Genomic DNA, 15,450 nt, shown 5'->3' with positions numbered 1-15,450 from the left:
TTTATAAAGATATAAGATATGTGTGTACATATATCTGTGGTTGTGTACACAGATAAGGTGTCCTGGGGGCATACTGGTGACCCATTGGGCTAACTTCAAGATCAGCAGTTCAAATCATCAGCTACTCCACAGAGAAAGATAATGCTTTCCATTACTGTAAAGAGGCACAGTCTCAGAAACCCACAGGGGCAGTTAAGCACTGTCCTATGGGGTCACTATGAGTTTGTGTACACACATATATAGATAAACATAGAGATAAAACTGCCCAAAGAACAGCATGTTTATCATAGGGGGCGACTGGGGGCATGGGGTCCTGGGGTGGGGCAAATGGTGAAAAGGGTTGCCCATGAACTGAAAGGCTGGAATCAACTGGAGCCGTCAGTCTTGAGCTTGCTTCCTCTGGCACGTCCACATGGCATAGGCCTGAGTCGCTATTCCTTCTTCTCTTACATGGAAATGATTGATTTATTTTTCTTGAGGGAGGAGACAGAGAGAGTAAACTTAGATGCTATGCACTCAGGAAGTGGTGTTACCTGAGCAGTAAAAACATGGAAAATCCTCTCTGGTTGAAATGACTCAAAGTGCCCTTGCTCACCCACCACTCAGCAGAAAGCCACTTTTCCTGACACTCCCAGACAGAATGGGCAGAACGAGAAGAAAAAGAAAGAAACGGAAAGGAAAAGATACCCGATTCAAATCCTCTGGGCCAGTTCAGTGCAAGGGAGGCTCAACTCTTGTGATGGAAATGGAACATTCGAGGAAAGTCTTGCTCCAACTTTCAGCAAATCCTGGGAATGGAGTTTCTGAAGGAGGTAAATAGCCAGTAACCGTGCCTTTGAGTCGATTCCAATTCATGGCGCCCCCGTGTGCCATGTCTACCCCAGGTAAGGGAAACACAAGGACGTATGAAACAGTCCTTGTCCCCAAGGATAAATGCCAACTGTCCTATGCTATAGGAACAAAATAGGGTGCCAAAAGCTGGCAAGAGAAGGTAAATTTTCATGGGAGGAGTTGACATTCGAGAAGGTTCTGGAAAGATGTATGGGAGTCCAACTCCAATCAACCCCACTGCTGTTGAGTCCATTCGGATGCCTGTCAAGCCTAGTGGAGCGTGTATTAATGCTCCATGGAGTTCCTAAGATGGCAAATGGTTAAGGGAACAGACAACTTCATCTTTCCCAGAGGAGTGACTGGTGGGTTTGAATAGCTGACCTTGTAGTTAGCAGACGAGTGCTTAACCCACTGTGCCATCGGGGCTCCTGGAGTGGGAGTTCAGTTAGCAGAAAGAAAAGGGATAGGGATGAAGGTGAAGCCAGGGCTGACTGCACCAAAACTACACAGAAAGCTTCCTAAATCTGTGTGCCCATGTGCCTCCTCTGACCCAGCACTGTGCTATGGCATCACCAACGTGAGAAATCAGAAGTGATGGTTAACATTTAGTGTCAACTCGCCTGGGATAGGTAGTTCTTCCATGTGGTAAATGTAATCACTTTCCATGATTCTGGACTCTGATCTGTCTCCAATATAGAAATGGATGTTCTGACAAAGCTAGCTCTCTGTCTCTCTCTCTCTCTCTCTCTCTCTCTCTCTCTCTCTCTCTCTCTCTCTCTCTCTCTCTCACCCCTGCACTCTTCTCATTGCTTTGCTTCTGGCTCTTGGGATGTAAGAGACAGAAATAAGTCCACTAGAGTCAAAGCACTTCATCATCAGTTGACAGCAGCCAACACCAACCCAAACCTGCCTTCAGAGAACTGCACCCCCACTCACGTCTTCTATCACACCCACGGGAGACAGGTGGTGAGTGCCTGAGGACACAGCAACACACCACCGTCAATTAAGTAAAAATAGCTAGAGCACCACCATATCTCAGAGACGATTTTAGTTCAGAAGAAGAAGCAAGGTAGAGTGGTCTAAACAAAGGACCAAAACAGAGAGCTGAAAATGCTTTCTGGGGAAGAAAGAACATTGGAACTACCAGAGAAGGAATTCAAAAGAATAATGTTCATGTACTTTCAACAGATTGAGAGAAAGAAGGTGAACACTGAGGATGAAATCATGGAAAACACATTGAAAATCTGTAGAAGGATTCAGGAAAACATTACGAGCACAATTGACAAAAGAAATGAAAAATTAGAAACCATACAAAAACAGCTAGTAGAAATCCAGGCGATGAAAACCATTTCAGAACTAGGTGATACTTTGAATGGGCAAAGGAGCAGAACTGAATCCATGGAAGGCCAAATTAGTGTGCTTGAAGACAAGTTTCTCAATATGAATCCGCTAGAAGATGAGTCAGGATAAAAGAACCTCTGCTTTGACAGGAGAAGGAAAATGAGAAGTGGGTTATAGAAGCGGATCCTTAGTTCCCTTGGGGTTACGAGGATGAAGAGTCTGAGTTAAGGTTGGTCCAAAGAAGGGGAAACTGGTCACCAACACCGTCCTCTTTCTGCAGACTCTGTCTGCATCGTGATTGTTCAAAGTGATCATCGGGCTCTGTAACATGTCTCGGTTGACTCATCCTTTGGGGTACTGTGTACCATGTTGGGCTAGAGAACCTGGAGTTCCTCGTCGAGGTGGGAAAACATTCGCTGTCTGGAAACAAGATGTTGTGTCCTGGGAGGCGACAGTCTGCTGTAAGGTTGCCCACAGATTGTTCTGGGAGTTAAGGACCTTGGAAGAGTGTTTCACTTCCAGAGATCCAGTTACTGCTGACTTTCATCAACAAAAGGGAACTTGGGGAAGAAGGCAAATGTGGGAAAGCTATTTCTCAACCATGAAAGAAACCATGCTTTCAAAAGTTATGAAAAATGAAGCAATTTTCTCATTAGAAAAGAATTGCCCACTTCCTTCTACTATTGCCTAAAACTTCTTTCTGTTCGTTTTGGTTTGATCATCCAATGAGTGTATAACTTTGAGATTCATTTCCCGCAGTGACAACAAGGGGGAAAAGGAGGCTCGTGCACTTTGGGATCCTCAGGAGAGAATAATGAGTGGGCAGACAGAACTGAAAAGAAAATTATTGGGGGCTGAACTGGGCTATCGGACCATCAAGTGTTTCCGGGTAGTAGCACAAATCCAAAAGCATACAAACACGTCCTGATTTGCTGAAAGGGAACCAGGAGGAACGGCTACATTTGCTCTGAGTGCAGGGATGTCTCGATCTCAGGGAACGACAGTCTGTCACTCAGAAAGACGGTGTACTTTTGCAATGAACCCAAACTTGTCCTTTGTTTCTCACATTTCTTCCCCCTTTACCTCCCCACCTCAACCCTCCAAGCCCCCATGACTTATAAGGTGAATTTTTCTATTGCCTTTCTGGCTGATCTTCAAGTCTTCATTCTCGTTCTACTTTAGTAGCAGTAATGGTAATGAATAGTAGTAGTTGTGAAAATAATAATTATAGCAAAGCAGTAGTGATAAATTCATCACCAACCCCCAAGGGTAAGGCCAAGCTTGATCACAGATATGGTTAATACCAATCCTTTGCTAACATGGTTCTACAGAGATGGTTAGAGAATGAAGCTCTTGTCCCCGAGGTCGCTAAGCCAGAGTGATGGGGGCCCTGGGGCTCTCTAGGGTGTCCAGGCTCTCTGTGATCATGTCTCCCTACTTACCAGTTCTTTTCACCTTCCACCCCACTGAAAGGAAAAAGTTCAATTTAGGGAAGAAAAGAATGAGGCGAACACATAAAAAGTAGGAGAGAGAGCACACCCTGCCAAGATGGGTTGAGCCATTGGGTTCCGTTTTGCCATGTGCTTCAGTTGGGTTGAGATGGATTTCTGTCACTTTGATCTAAAAGAACCGCTCGGTCGATCCCGTTTGCTTCTCAATACCCTCTGCCTTGCTTATCTTATGAAGTCCCATGAATGTGATCACTACCTCCCGCAGGTGCCATCGGGTGTCACCCAACAGTGGATCCCCTTCCTCTCTTACAGAACTCTGATTGGCCTGGCCCAGATATCAATCATGAGTCATGGGTATCCTAGTCTTCCTTGTCGGTAATTGGTTTCAGCATCCCTGGGCATTTGACCACTCTGACCAAGGAGACAGAAAGGGATGTTGGCTTGGCACAGATTCTTCTCACTGATTAGAGAGCTGGACACGGGGCGAATGGCCATCCTCCCTTCCCCCACTGCCTTCTTATTGGTGACTCCAATTTGTGCGGATATTAGCTGGAGCACATGACCATCATCTCGCATTCACAAGGGGTGACATTGCCAATATATCAAGGTGACAGGATGGAAAAATAATTATAGCCTGCATCTTCAATGACAAGACTATGCTGCTGAACCGACCTTGAAGTCACCTCGGACTTCCTGTTAAGACTGTTAATGAAGTGTCTTTGTTAAGCCAGTCACTGGTGTCATGATGGGAATGGTACTCTGCACCTTAGGGTCAAGTACATGCTCATTGCTTGTAAAAATAGCAACAAACTGTGACTCCATACCTCCTAACTTTACCTCACATCCGCACTTCTATAGTTTAAGATCCAGCTACCTGCTGGGTGTTATACATGGAGAGATCACAGATCTCTCAAACGTACAGGCCCCCGAGCCAAATTCTCCCTTGCAAACTTCCTCTTTGTCTTATATGCCACCATCCACCTGGGTACACAAGTCGTTATATACCTGGGAATGAAGATTTGTTATTTCTTTTCTCTGGCCTCCCATAGCTCACCTATCTGCCTTTACTGCTTTCAGTCTTCAATCTGCTCCTTCTCTCTAGTTCTATGGTCCCCCCCCCCCTCTCCAGGGCTACGACCTCCGGGGGGCTTGTATCCCTTCTGGCCATGTTTCTCTCTAAACCATTCTCACCAACTCCCAGTACAGCTCTGACCTGAGATCCCTGTCCACGACTCCTTGCTGTCGTGACAACCTGTGTGTATCAGAGTAGAACTGTGCTCCACTGGGCTCCAATGGCTAGTTTTTCACAGGTAGATAAGCAGGCCTTTCTCCTGTCATCCCCAGTGGAGACAAAACACTTTTTGAATAGGGGGCAAGTCAGTTAACAGCTGGGCTACCCCAGGGGTTGCGACCCACAGCCATATCCTCACCGTGGAAGGCAGCTAGTTATTCTCAAAGTAGGGCTACCGGACTAGATGTACCAGCATCACCTGGAAACTTGTGAAATGCAAATTCGTGGTCCTCTTCCCAGGGATTCTAGAACAGGGTCTAGCTTTCTGTTTTAACAATCCCTCAAAGGGAATCTGATGTAAAAGATTTAACCCCTACCACCAGACTATGGTTGATATTGTTTAGGAGACAACTAGCATCAACTAGTCCTGGGGGCACAGTGGTTACTCACTGGACTGCTAACTACCAGGTCAGTGGCTGGAAACTACCAGACTCTCTGAGGGAGAAAGATGAGGCTCTCTACTCCCATAAAAAGTGACAGTCTTGGAAACCCACCCCATAGGGTCGTCCTGAGTCAGAACTGACGGTGAGTTTGGCCTCTTTGTTTTTAACAACAATTACATCAAGGTCATAAAACCCAAGTTCCTCAGCAGAGTAAACAAGGTCCTTTGGGTCTCACCTTGAACACCTGTCTAGTCTCATCTCTTGTCACTGCTTCCCGAGCCTGGCTCCAGCTACCAAAAAGATCGATGGTGTGCCCGTTTGTGTCCACCCCGTGGGGTGGAGCAAGGAGGAAGACACGGTGCCTGCCTGCAGAACTAGCTTTTCTCTCCCTCTTTAAAAAGGACTGCTTTCATCAATTGTCAAGAAGGAACCCAAGAGACCAAGAGGACACTGTTGACTTTAAAATGCAGCTGGGCTGACTAAGAGCCTTGTCTTTCATGAAGATGTGGTTGTTACGTCTCGATAGGAGACGCCCCTCTTATTTGCTCCTGTACATATGTCTGGTAAAGCGGAGGGTGAGTGACAAACGGCAGAGACCCTCCAGGAGATGACCTGGCCCAAGAGCCGCAGCAATGTGCTCAGAGAGAAAGGAGGCTCCTGAAGGTGACCCAGGAACAGTCTCTGCTGGTGATACGCAGGTGAGGCACAGGGTGACTTAACGGCAACTAGCAACAGAAGCCAGCTCAGCGTGTTGTTTTGATCAAAGACCTTCCTGAGATAAAGGGTGTCCTGATACCGGAGGCAGGGTTGCATGGCCTGGACTGTTTATTGTTTGATGTTTGCTGCGTTACTTTCAGGTCTGGGGATCCCAGCATCATAAACATCGTTTGTTAGACTTATACTGGCTTTCACCCCAAATACCCAGGTCCATTTTAACCAGAACTCCTTTTCTCTGCCCGGGAGTCCAGCCTACTCCCCCTACCTGTCAAGTAGCTAGAAGGTGTGGTTCCTGGGCCACCTGCACCCAAGCGCGCCTGGTATGCACCTGTTATGAGTCCCGAACCGTTTCCCATTGTAGTCAATATTTACGTTGGCTCAATATTGGCAGGGGCAAGTCAGAAGCTTGGCCTGTCAACAGCCCAGCAGACGCTGAGCAGATGTCTTCACGTGTACACATCGGTTTTCATGTACAGGTGCTGCCTGCTTGGCAGGGTGCTGACCTGTTCTGGTGGGGATGTTTTCAGTCAGAGTTTCTCCAGGGCTGCTGCCCTTGTGGAAACAGCATGACCTGGGGACCATCTACAAATGCCCAGGCAACCCCCAGAGCAAGGAAAGGAGACTCTCTGAGAGGTGGGGGTCCAGGCATCAGTGCTTTTGAGAACTCCCCAAATGATTCATGTGCGCTTCCGCCCAATGTCCACGTGCGTAAGAATCACCTGTATGAGCTAGCATCGATTGGCTGGCAGTGAGTTTGGCTTGCGTTTGGCTTTTAGAGTGGCTGTCAGATGCTGTGGTGTTTCAGCTTCTATGTGGTGGTAAGCAGTACTTGTAAAGTTCTATCCAGACCTTTTTTGAGAATGAAGTAGTAACTAAAGAAAAAGGAGGAGAAAACTTGAAAATAATAATAATAATTTAAAAATGGCTTCCACCCAGTAACTTATGATGTAACTGATTATAGTGTGATTCGATGCAGAAAGATTTTACAAAACACTTTGCTGTTAGCATTCGTATGGTCTAGGCACCATTAAACCCCAAGCTGAACTTGCTGCGATTGAATCAATCTTGACTCATCGTCACCCTAGAGGCCAGGCAGACCTGTGCCTGTGGCTTTCTGAAACTCTGAATCTCGATGGGCGTAGAAAGCCTCATCACATAAAAGCCATATGCAAACACATTGATTGCATATGATTCTGTCATTAAAGTTTATAGTCAGCATCACTACGGATTCTGCAGAGGAGCCCCGTGAAGCAGTGCATGACCCTGGGGTTGGAACCAAGGGGAGCTGGTGGAACCCCCCAGGTGTTCCCATAAAGCACTGGTTCTCAAACTTTTTCATGCCGTGACCCTGCCATACAGTTCCTCATGTGGTGGTGACCCTCCAACCATTAAATTATTTTCGTTGATACTTCATCACTGTCATTTTGCTACTGTTAGGAATCGGGCGACCCCTGTAAAAGGGTCATTCTACCCCCAAAGGGGTCAAGACTCACAGGCTGAGAACCGCTGTCATAAAGCGTTACTACAATCTTGGAAACTCAAGGGGACAGTCCTGTTCTGTCCTACAGGGTCACCCTGAGTCAGAATGCACTCCGCGGCAGCGAGTAAGGACACCGTAAGGCCTGACAAGGCTGACAGAGCGTGGCGGGGGGGGGGGGGTGACACCAGGAATGACCACACAGGGGGGCGGGGGGACATCACCCCTAGTGATAGCATTGGTCACAAGCACTAGGGCTTCCTTCCAAAGAGGCACTCGTGGGCAAAGAATTGGGGAAAGCACAAAGCAAAAGGTAACTTTCCATTTCCAGGATTGGCTAATTACCTCACACAACCTTGGACCATGTCTTAGCTACCACGCTGTTAACGTCAGGCTGATGCTTGTCAAATCATTCTCTGGGGACCCTGGTCTGTGAACAGATTCTTGAGGATTCGACTCTTTCAATGAGGCTCTTACAGGTGTGTATTGCAGGCAGATAATTATCTAAATAATGCATGATAAGGATGCCGGACCATCAGGTTGACTGAGCACTGGGGTGCAAATCCAAGGCCTACATTTGAGCTTACGTTTATTATTGTACGTGTGACAAACAGCCATAATTGTTGCAGGCTTATGATAAGAGAGCAGAGGGAGGCTTACTATGAAAGCAAGAGAGGACCAAGGCATTGCCAAACTCCCTGCCATCAAGGCAAGGTCTACTCACAGTAACCGTGTCGGACAGCATAGAACTGCCCGTGTGAGTTTCCCGTAGAAAGCCCTTTCTTTCTTCCACAGAATGGCTGGTGGTTTAGAACAGCTGACCTTGTAGTTAACAACCCAATGATAACCACTAGCGCCACCAGGGCATTACAAGGCACCATCGATATGGAAGCTCCTCAGTGGGTTGCACAGGGAAGGCACACCCCACGTCTCATTTTAGATGTACTGACCATCAAAACAAAACAGAAATCCCAGCTCAACAGCCATCCGACTCATTTTTCACACTTATTGCAACCATTTAGTCTCAGCAAAGAGATATCCGTGGTGGCACAGTGGTTGGTTAAATGCTCGGCTGCTCACCTGCAGGTCAGTGGTTTGAACCCACTACTACTCAACGGGAGAGAGCCATGACCACTGCTTCCATAAAGCTTTACAATGTAGCAAATTCCATCGACAATTAGCTCTGCTCTGTCTCATAGGGTCGGTGGCAGGAGTTGAAATCGATGCAAGAGCAATGGCTTGTTTGTTTTTGTTTTGGAATCTCATTTAATGACTCACGTCCATTTGGACATCATTGACTTGTATTTTGCTTGTTTGCAACTTTGTTTTGGTTTTGTAATTGCTTTGCAATTACCAGCATTTGAATTTTAAGTTTGAACATTTTCAAATAATGAATGCCAGTCATTTAATACATTGCTGAGGTTTTTTTGTCCTTTAAAAGGTGTTTGTATTTATTCCTTTAGAAGGACAGGTTTTACAGTGTTCTAAATTCCCTTACTACTTCCCTCATGCATGGGATATGCTATTAAAGGGAAACAAGTGGAGCTCTCGTGGCATGGGGGGGGGTGGGGTGTGGTTAAGATTTGGTTGTTAACTGTAAGGTTAGTCGTTCAAACCCACCATCTGCTCCATGAGAGAAAGATGAGACTTTCTACCCCTGCAAAGATTTACAGACTTGGCTAGTTAGCCACCGCGGAAGTTGTGCTTTGTCCTGCAGTGTCGCTGTAAGTCACAAAGGACTCAGTGGCAGTGAATTTGGTGGGGTTTTGTTTGTTTGTTTTTGTTTTAACATAAGCAGAACTTCTAGAAGCATGATTTCTGCGAGCCGCCATCAGCCCGGTCTCATGCACAATAGGATCCACCTTTGCGCTATGTTGGGTGTAGTTGACATCGGCTGATTTTGAAAGAGATTGCCAGGCTTTTCTTCCTAGTCCATCTCAGCTAGATATTCTGCTGAAACCCATTCAGCATCACAGCCAGATGCAAACCTCCACTGACAGATGGGTCGGTGGGTGGCACCTGAAGCGCACTGCCCAGGACTCGAACCTTGGTCTCCTGCATGGGAGATGAGAGAGAATTCTACCACAGAACCATAATGTGTCCTCTCTAAAAACAAAAACCCCAAATCAAACTCACTGCCATTGAGTCAATTTCAAGACTCAATGCGACCCTACAGGACAGGATCCCTGGTGGCTTAGCAGTTATGAGATGGACTGTGATCTCAAGATCAGCAGTTTGAAACCACTAGCCGTTCTGAGAGAGAAAAACGAGGCTTCCTATTTCCATCAAGAGTTACAGTCTCTGAAACTCACAGGGGGAGTGACCTCAGAGCCAAAAACATTCCCATTTTTCTGAGGCGGGGTGGGCAGAGGACTGTCCCTGCTTAGAAGTATGATCATGCCTGATGATGGGATGTTCAGGCTGGAGGACGGAGGGTCCAATACACCCGGCCGTTGAGCGATAGTGGACACATGAGTGAGTCCGGCCGGGCCTATCCTGTGGAAGGAAGATAATGCTTACGGGCTGCTGGGCCTCTGGGTCCCTGCTTCCTGCTGGGTGGCTGAGAGGCTGCACTGCTGGGAGCTTGTTGTCCCCTTTGGGTACTGCTTGACTGCCTCCTGGGAGGGAGTAGGACTGGCTCTGAGGATTTAAAATAGAAACATGTAACCATGCCGCTTGCTCGCAGGACCAGCTGCCCTGGGAGGCTGGCTTTCAACCAAAGGGCGTGAGCCCCTGAGCTGCCAGTGAACGCAGGGCATCTTTGTCATTATCGGCATTTAGAAATATTTTTTTTAAGGCGAAAGATTGATGCGATCTGAAGAGAAGCCAGAGTATCAAAAGTATTTTGGAAGTGGGTTTCGGTTTCTCTCAGTGATATCCAAAATGGGTGGCTCATAATCTTGGCCAGTACAAAAGACTGCTAAGAAATGACGTCTTAAAGAGGAATGATTCTTCTCTGAAGAAAATGACTGTCGGTTCACAGACATGTCAATCAAGGTCTCCACCCACAGCCAGCAAGTCGATTCTGACTCCTAGACACCCTATGGAGGGTTTCCAAGGCTGGAAATCTTTAAGGAAGCAGAGCCTCATCATTCTCTTTTGGAGCGGCTCGGGGGCTTGAATTGCCAACCTTATGGTCATATTAGCAGCCCACTGCTTGCTCCCTAGTGCAACCTCAAAAAAACACACCCCAAAAACATTACAAAAAAAACAAAAGAAACACACACACACAACCTCATTGTCATTGATACCGACTCATAGCGACCCTAGAAGACAGGGGAGGACTGCCCTGTGAGTTTCTGAGGCTGTAGCTCTGTATGGAAGTCGAAAGCCCCGCCTCGTCTTTCTCTCGAGGAGCAGCTGGCTTCGAACTGCTGACCTTGCAGTGAGTAGTCCAGCGCTTACCCCACAGTGTCACCAGGGCTCCCTGAGCACAGGTGTAAGATAAGATAGAGCAAAGATATAGCAAAGACACAGACAAAGTTGTCTTGTTAGCGCCTGCCAGCGAGTCCATCCCAACTCCTACACGGGGCACAGTCGAATTGCAACCAAGGATTTCCTCCATAAAATAATCTTTATGGGGGCAGTTCGACAACAGCCTTTGCCCCCGGGGCCACTGGGGTGGCGGTGGGGAGAGTTTGAACAATCAACCTTAAGATCAGCAGTGGCTCACAAGCCGTCTGTGCTCCTCCTCCAGCCTCCTTCACAAAGTTATCATTTACAGAAAATGTCGTTTCGTTCTTCTCGCCGATCGTACACACAAGAAATTGACGCTTGCTGAGGGAAGCCATGCAGCCAGGCCGCACTAAATTCTTACCGCCACAATCCTAGATGCACATTTTCAATGTGAGAGGAGACAAAAACAACCCACCCAGACCCGTCTGGCCTGTCCTCTGGGTAGATGGTTTCAAGTGGTAATGCTTGAGTCAGATTGCAGGCATTTACAGATGTAGAAATGATAGCGAAATATTTTAAGCACAGGAAATACATTAGATCATCTGAAAAACGGCCGCTTTGGTCTATGGCAGTTATTTCTCTCCTGGTCTTCTGGTTCTTGCAACACAAACCTATCTTTCCCCCAGAGCTCTGCGTAAGCACAGCCAAAGACGTTTTGTGCAATGTGATTAACAACTAACCATCTCAGTCTACATTCCACAGCCACCTAGGAGCATCCGTTCCCTTCAAGGCACCAGTTACTTGTCCCAAAGGCATCTTTTAGGCCCCTCCTAAGACCTTTTTTGGCCGATGGAGACGAAAACATTGCAAATTGATTTTAAAAGCATGGTATGCTTCTGGTAAAGGAAGCCATAAAAGTCCACATCAAGGACAACAGCACGGTCACAGTGTGAGTTTCTCCATGCAAACCACCACAAACGGGGTGAGCCCCCAAGGCAGGGACACTTACATGATGACTGCCCATCTTCGGACTCCTCGAGCGTTGCTCTGTGTCTCATTAAGAGGCCAGTGCGCCTGCTGGCAACGTTTATAATGGTTTTCCCAAGGCATCGGCGCTCTTGAGTTTAATAAGTAACTTTTGGCACTGGATTTGAATATAGTGCTGGGGATGGGTAGAGGGTGGCAACCACTATAAATGAATTTCAAGCGTCCAAACTGTGTTGAGCAGGCTTAAATCAAATCTTTGTTAACAAATAAAAATGAGGCCCTTTTAAAGCTTAATCATGTATTCATGACTAAAAGACTTAATTGGTCTCACCTCTAGGTATTTGGCGTGTTTACTTAAAAGCAAGCCTGGTACGAATATGAGAACGGTGGCTATTTTACTAATAGCACCGTGATTATTATAGAGAATCTTTTTGGAAGCTGTATTGAGTCACGCAAGCAACACCATTTTACAATTTAATTTGTTTTTTTTATTTGAAAAAGTTGTATCTTAGAAAAGTTGTATTTAAAAACAATCATTCAAAGGGGTATCATGAAAATTAAACCTACTAGAGCTTTCACTCTAATGGTGGAGTGGTTACGTGGTTACGTGGTGGAGTGGTTACGTGCAGTTCAAACCCAGCAGCTGCTCCTTAGGAGAGAAGGTGGACTTTGCACTCCCTATGAGCCCTGGTGGTATAGTGCTTATGCGCTGGGTTCCGTGCAGCAAGGTCTGTAGTTCGAAACCATCAGACACTCCTGGGAAGCTCCTCGTAAAGAGTTACAGTCTCGCAAACCCACAGGGGCAGTTCTACCCTGTCCTATAGGGTCGCCGTGAGAGTGAGTTCTATTCCCGTAAAGAGTTAAGTCTCCGAAACTGACAGGGGCGATTGATTGTCTTCTATCCTATGGGGTCTCTATGACTCAGAATTGACTTAATGGCAGTGACTTTGGTTGGGGGTTTGAGACCTTTCTCCAAGAACCTGGTAAGTTGTTCTGCAAATTAGCTACGCATACATAAGCACGTCTGTTTCTCTCTCTCTCTCTCTCTCTCTCTCTCTCTCTCTCTCTCTCTCTCTCTCTCTCTCTCTCTCTCTCTCTCTCTCTAATTGATTGTTTCAATAAAGGAGTTCAAATACATTCTCTTCTATGCTTTGTATGTTTCCTATTCAAAAGAGATATGCAACATTGACATTCCAGTTTGGAAGGTTGTTTGGGTTATTTCTGGTCTTTTGCTTTTGCAAAAATGCTGAAAGTGAATGTTTCCAGTGTGTGTGTGTGTGTGTTTATATATATTTGCTTAGGCATGTGCATGTATCTGAAAAATGAAATCTTTAGAATGAAATTGTTAGGTCAAAGAGGGTGTGCGTGTAAAATTCTCATATCCATGGCCACACCATCCCACACCATCCCACAGAGCCTGCACCAATGTACACACATCCACCTCCAGAATATTCCAGGCTCGTCTGCATACAGAATGAGGGCGCTTTTGTGTGTGCCGACCTGCCAGCTCATGTCCCTGACTTATAATTCTTTGGGGTTGTTCACCTTTTCATTAATGATTTATAAAAACACCATTTAAAAAATCAAATCTAGACCTTTGTCAAGTAGCAATAACTTGTTCCCAATTGATTCTTTGTCTTTGGTCTCTGTGTACTTGTTTGGAGAGTGTCTTTGTGAAGAAAATGTGCATTTTTATGTGTTCAAATGTATCCTTCTCCTCTTTTCCACTTGTTTGGAAAATGCCCTTCTGCATGTAGATCATTGAAACTTCTGGTTCATTTCTTCAAGAGCACTCAACCGCTTTCCTTTTTTGAGACTTATGTTTTTGATCAATTTGAATTAATTTGGATATAAAAAGTGAAGAAGGTAGGGAGAGATTCCGCTTTCATTGTAGTTATTCAATACCAAACTTCCATTTCACACAGAATTAGAACTCTGCAAAGGTTTATTAATCTGATTGTATATATTCAAGGGAGAAAGATGAGGTTTTCTGCTCCTGTAATGATTTACAGGGTAGGAAACCCACAACAGCAGTTTATTTGGTTCTAGAGCAGCGGTTCTCAACCTGTGGGTCTCAACCCCTTTGGGGGTTGAACAACCCTTTCACAGGGGTAGGCCAATTCATAACAATAGCAAAATTACAGTGATGAAGTAGCCACGAAAATAATTTTACGGTTGGGGGGTCACACAACATGAGGAATTGTATTAAAGGGTCCTGGCATTAGGAAGGTTGAGAACCACTGGTCTATAGGGTTGCAGTGAGTCAAAATTGACACATTTACAGCTTGCAGACATGGATGTATATATTCACTGCCTGTTCTTTCAACCTTTATCAAGCGAGTGTCTTGTGCTGGGGCTACAGTGGTGGGAGAGGCAAGGCCCCCGGGAAGTGACCGTGGAGTAGGGAGATCTGAGTTAACCAACAGTATAACACTATGACCATCCACTGTTAGTATTGTCATTTGTGTCTAATGTCTGATTCATAGTCCACCGTCTCCTGGGCCAGCCCAGCCCCCAGCTCAGTTCCAAGCCCCCACTGCCCCACCCTTGCACAGACATGGGAGCCTCCCCGGATCTGAGATGCCCCCCTGCTTTCCTCCCAGGCTTTTGAAGCTCAAAGGTCCGTTCGGAGGCGTGGAGTAATTTGACGTGCGGTGCTCAGTGAGGAGATAAGTTCTGTCCAAGGAGGTTGGGTGACTGCGTGCAGTAAATACCCACGTAAGAAGAGATAGAGTTTATGGCTGCAGGGAGGTGAAAGATAAAATCTGAGAGGTCAAGGCCAAAAATAAAGTGAAATATTTTAAAACACCTTAACATCATGTCACCTTTTTGGGGGGCAGGAAATCCTTAGCAGGAGGAGAGCAAAGAAAGACCTGGCTCTTCGACTGGTCTCTGCTTAGAGATGAGAGATGCGGTCATTTAGAGTCATTTGCTCTCCCCAGTTCTTGGGTCTCTGCTGTGTAAATATAAGGGCTGGACTTTGTCTCTCCCCTCAGCAGTGTAGCTACAGAAACTGGAGGTCATGGCAGTTAGTTTTTAAATTGCTGACGGATCTCTCGTCGCTGGTGATGGCAACCTTGAGGGTCAATCTGCTCATTGGCATTCCGTCCTTCAAGTGGTGCCGAGGGCATGTACCATGCTTGCCATCTGCCTCCCAGCAGGCCAGTTCTGAACCCCCACCCCACGCCCATACGGCCAACACCAGGAGTCCAAACTTTCACTGAAATCAGACACCATGTGGGAGAAGCAGATAGGCTAGTTTCCGCTTCTCATAGAAAGGCCAGGAGGGGAACCGGACTCCACCCTAGCTCTTCCACACCCTGCCAAGCACCTATACATCCTTCTTCTGGGGGTTTCAACCTCCAGGTCACTCCCCATGGCCTACAGCTGTGTCATTGTCACCTCCCCCTATCCACAGCCTTGTACAGCGCTTGTCACATGGACACGAAGGCCACGGACTCGCAGACTCTGTTGAGGCAAAGGGATTCTGTAGAAATCTGCCCGTCACAGGCCCAGAGTTGTGATGACCAGCGCCATGGGCTTCAAAAACTTTGCACAAGACTTTGGATCATGCAA

The 15,450-nt window shown here is 46.5% G+C and overlaps 1 protein-coding gene across 3 annotated transcripts in view; it reads right to left on the bottom strand.

Annotated features, from left to right (window-relative positions):
• Positions 1–11,423, bottom strand: part of ANXA13 (annexin A13) — a 51,893-nt gene extending 40,470 nt beyond the window's left edge. For 2 of the 3 annotated variants that reach the window (XM_075549297.1, XM_075549300.1), the window contains exon 1: positions 11,309–11,422. The gene's annotated coding sequence lies outside the window, so the exon portion shown is untranslated. Of the gene's footprint in view, positions 1–10,011; positions 10,132–11,308 lie in introns of all 3 variants that reach the window. The other variant, XM_075549298.1, reaches the window with a different exon arrangement.
• Between the last annotated feature and the right edge of the window lie 4,027 nt (positions 11,424–15,450).

The sequence above is a fragment of the Tenrec ecaudatus genome, chromosome 5 (assembly GCF_050624435.1).
Source record: "Tenrec ecaudatus isolate mTenEca1 chromosome 5, mTenEca1.hap1, whole genome shotgun sequence".
Taxonomy (NCBI): domain Eukaryota; kingdom Metazoa; phylum Chordata; class Mammalia; order Afrosoricida; family Tenrecidae; genus Tenrec; species Tenrec ecaudatus.
Note: the sequence above shows the minus strand (reverse complement) of the source record. Positions and strands in the feature narration are given on the sequence as shown.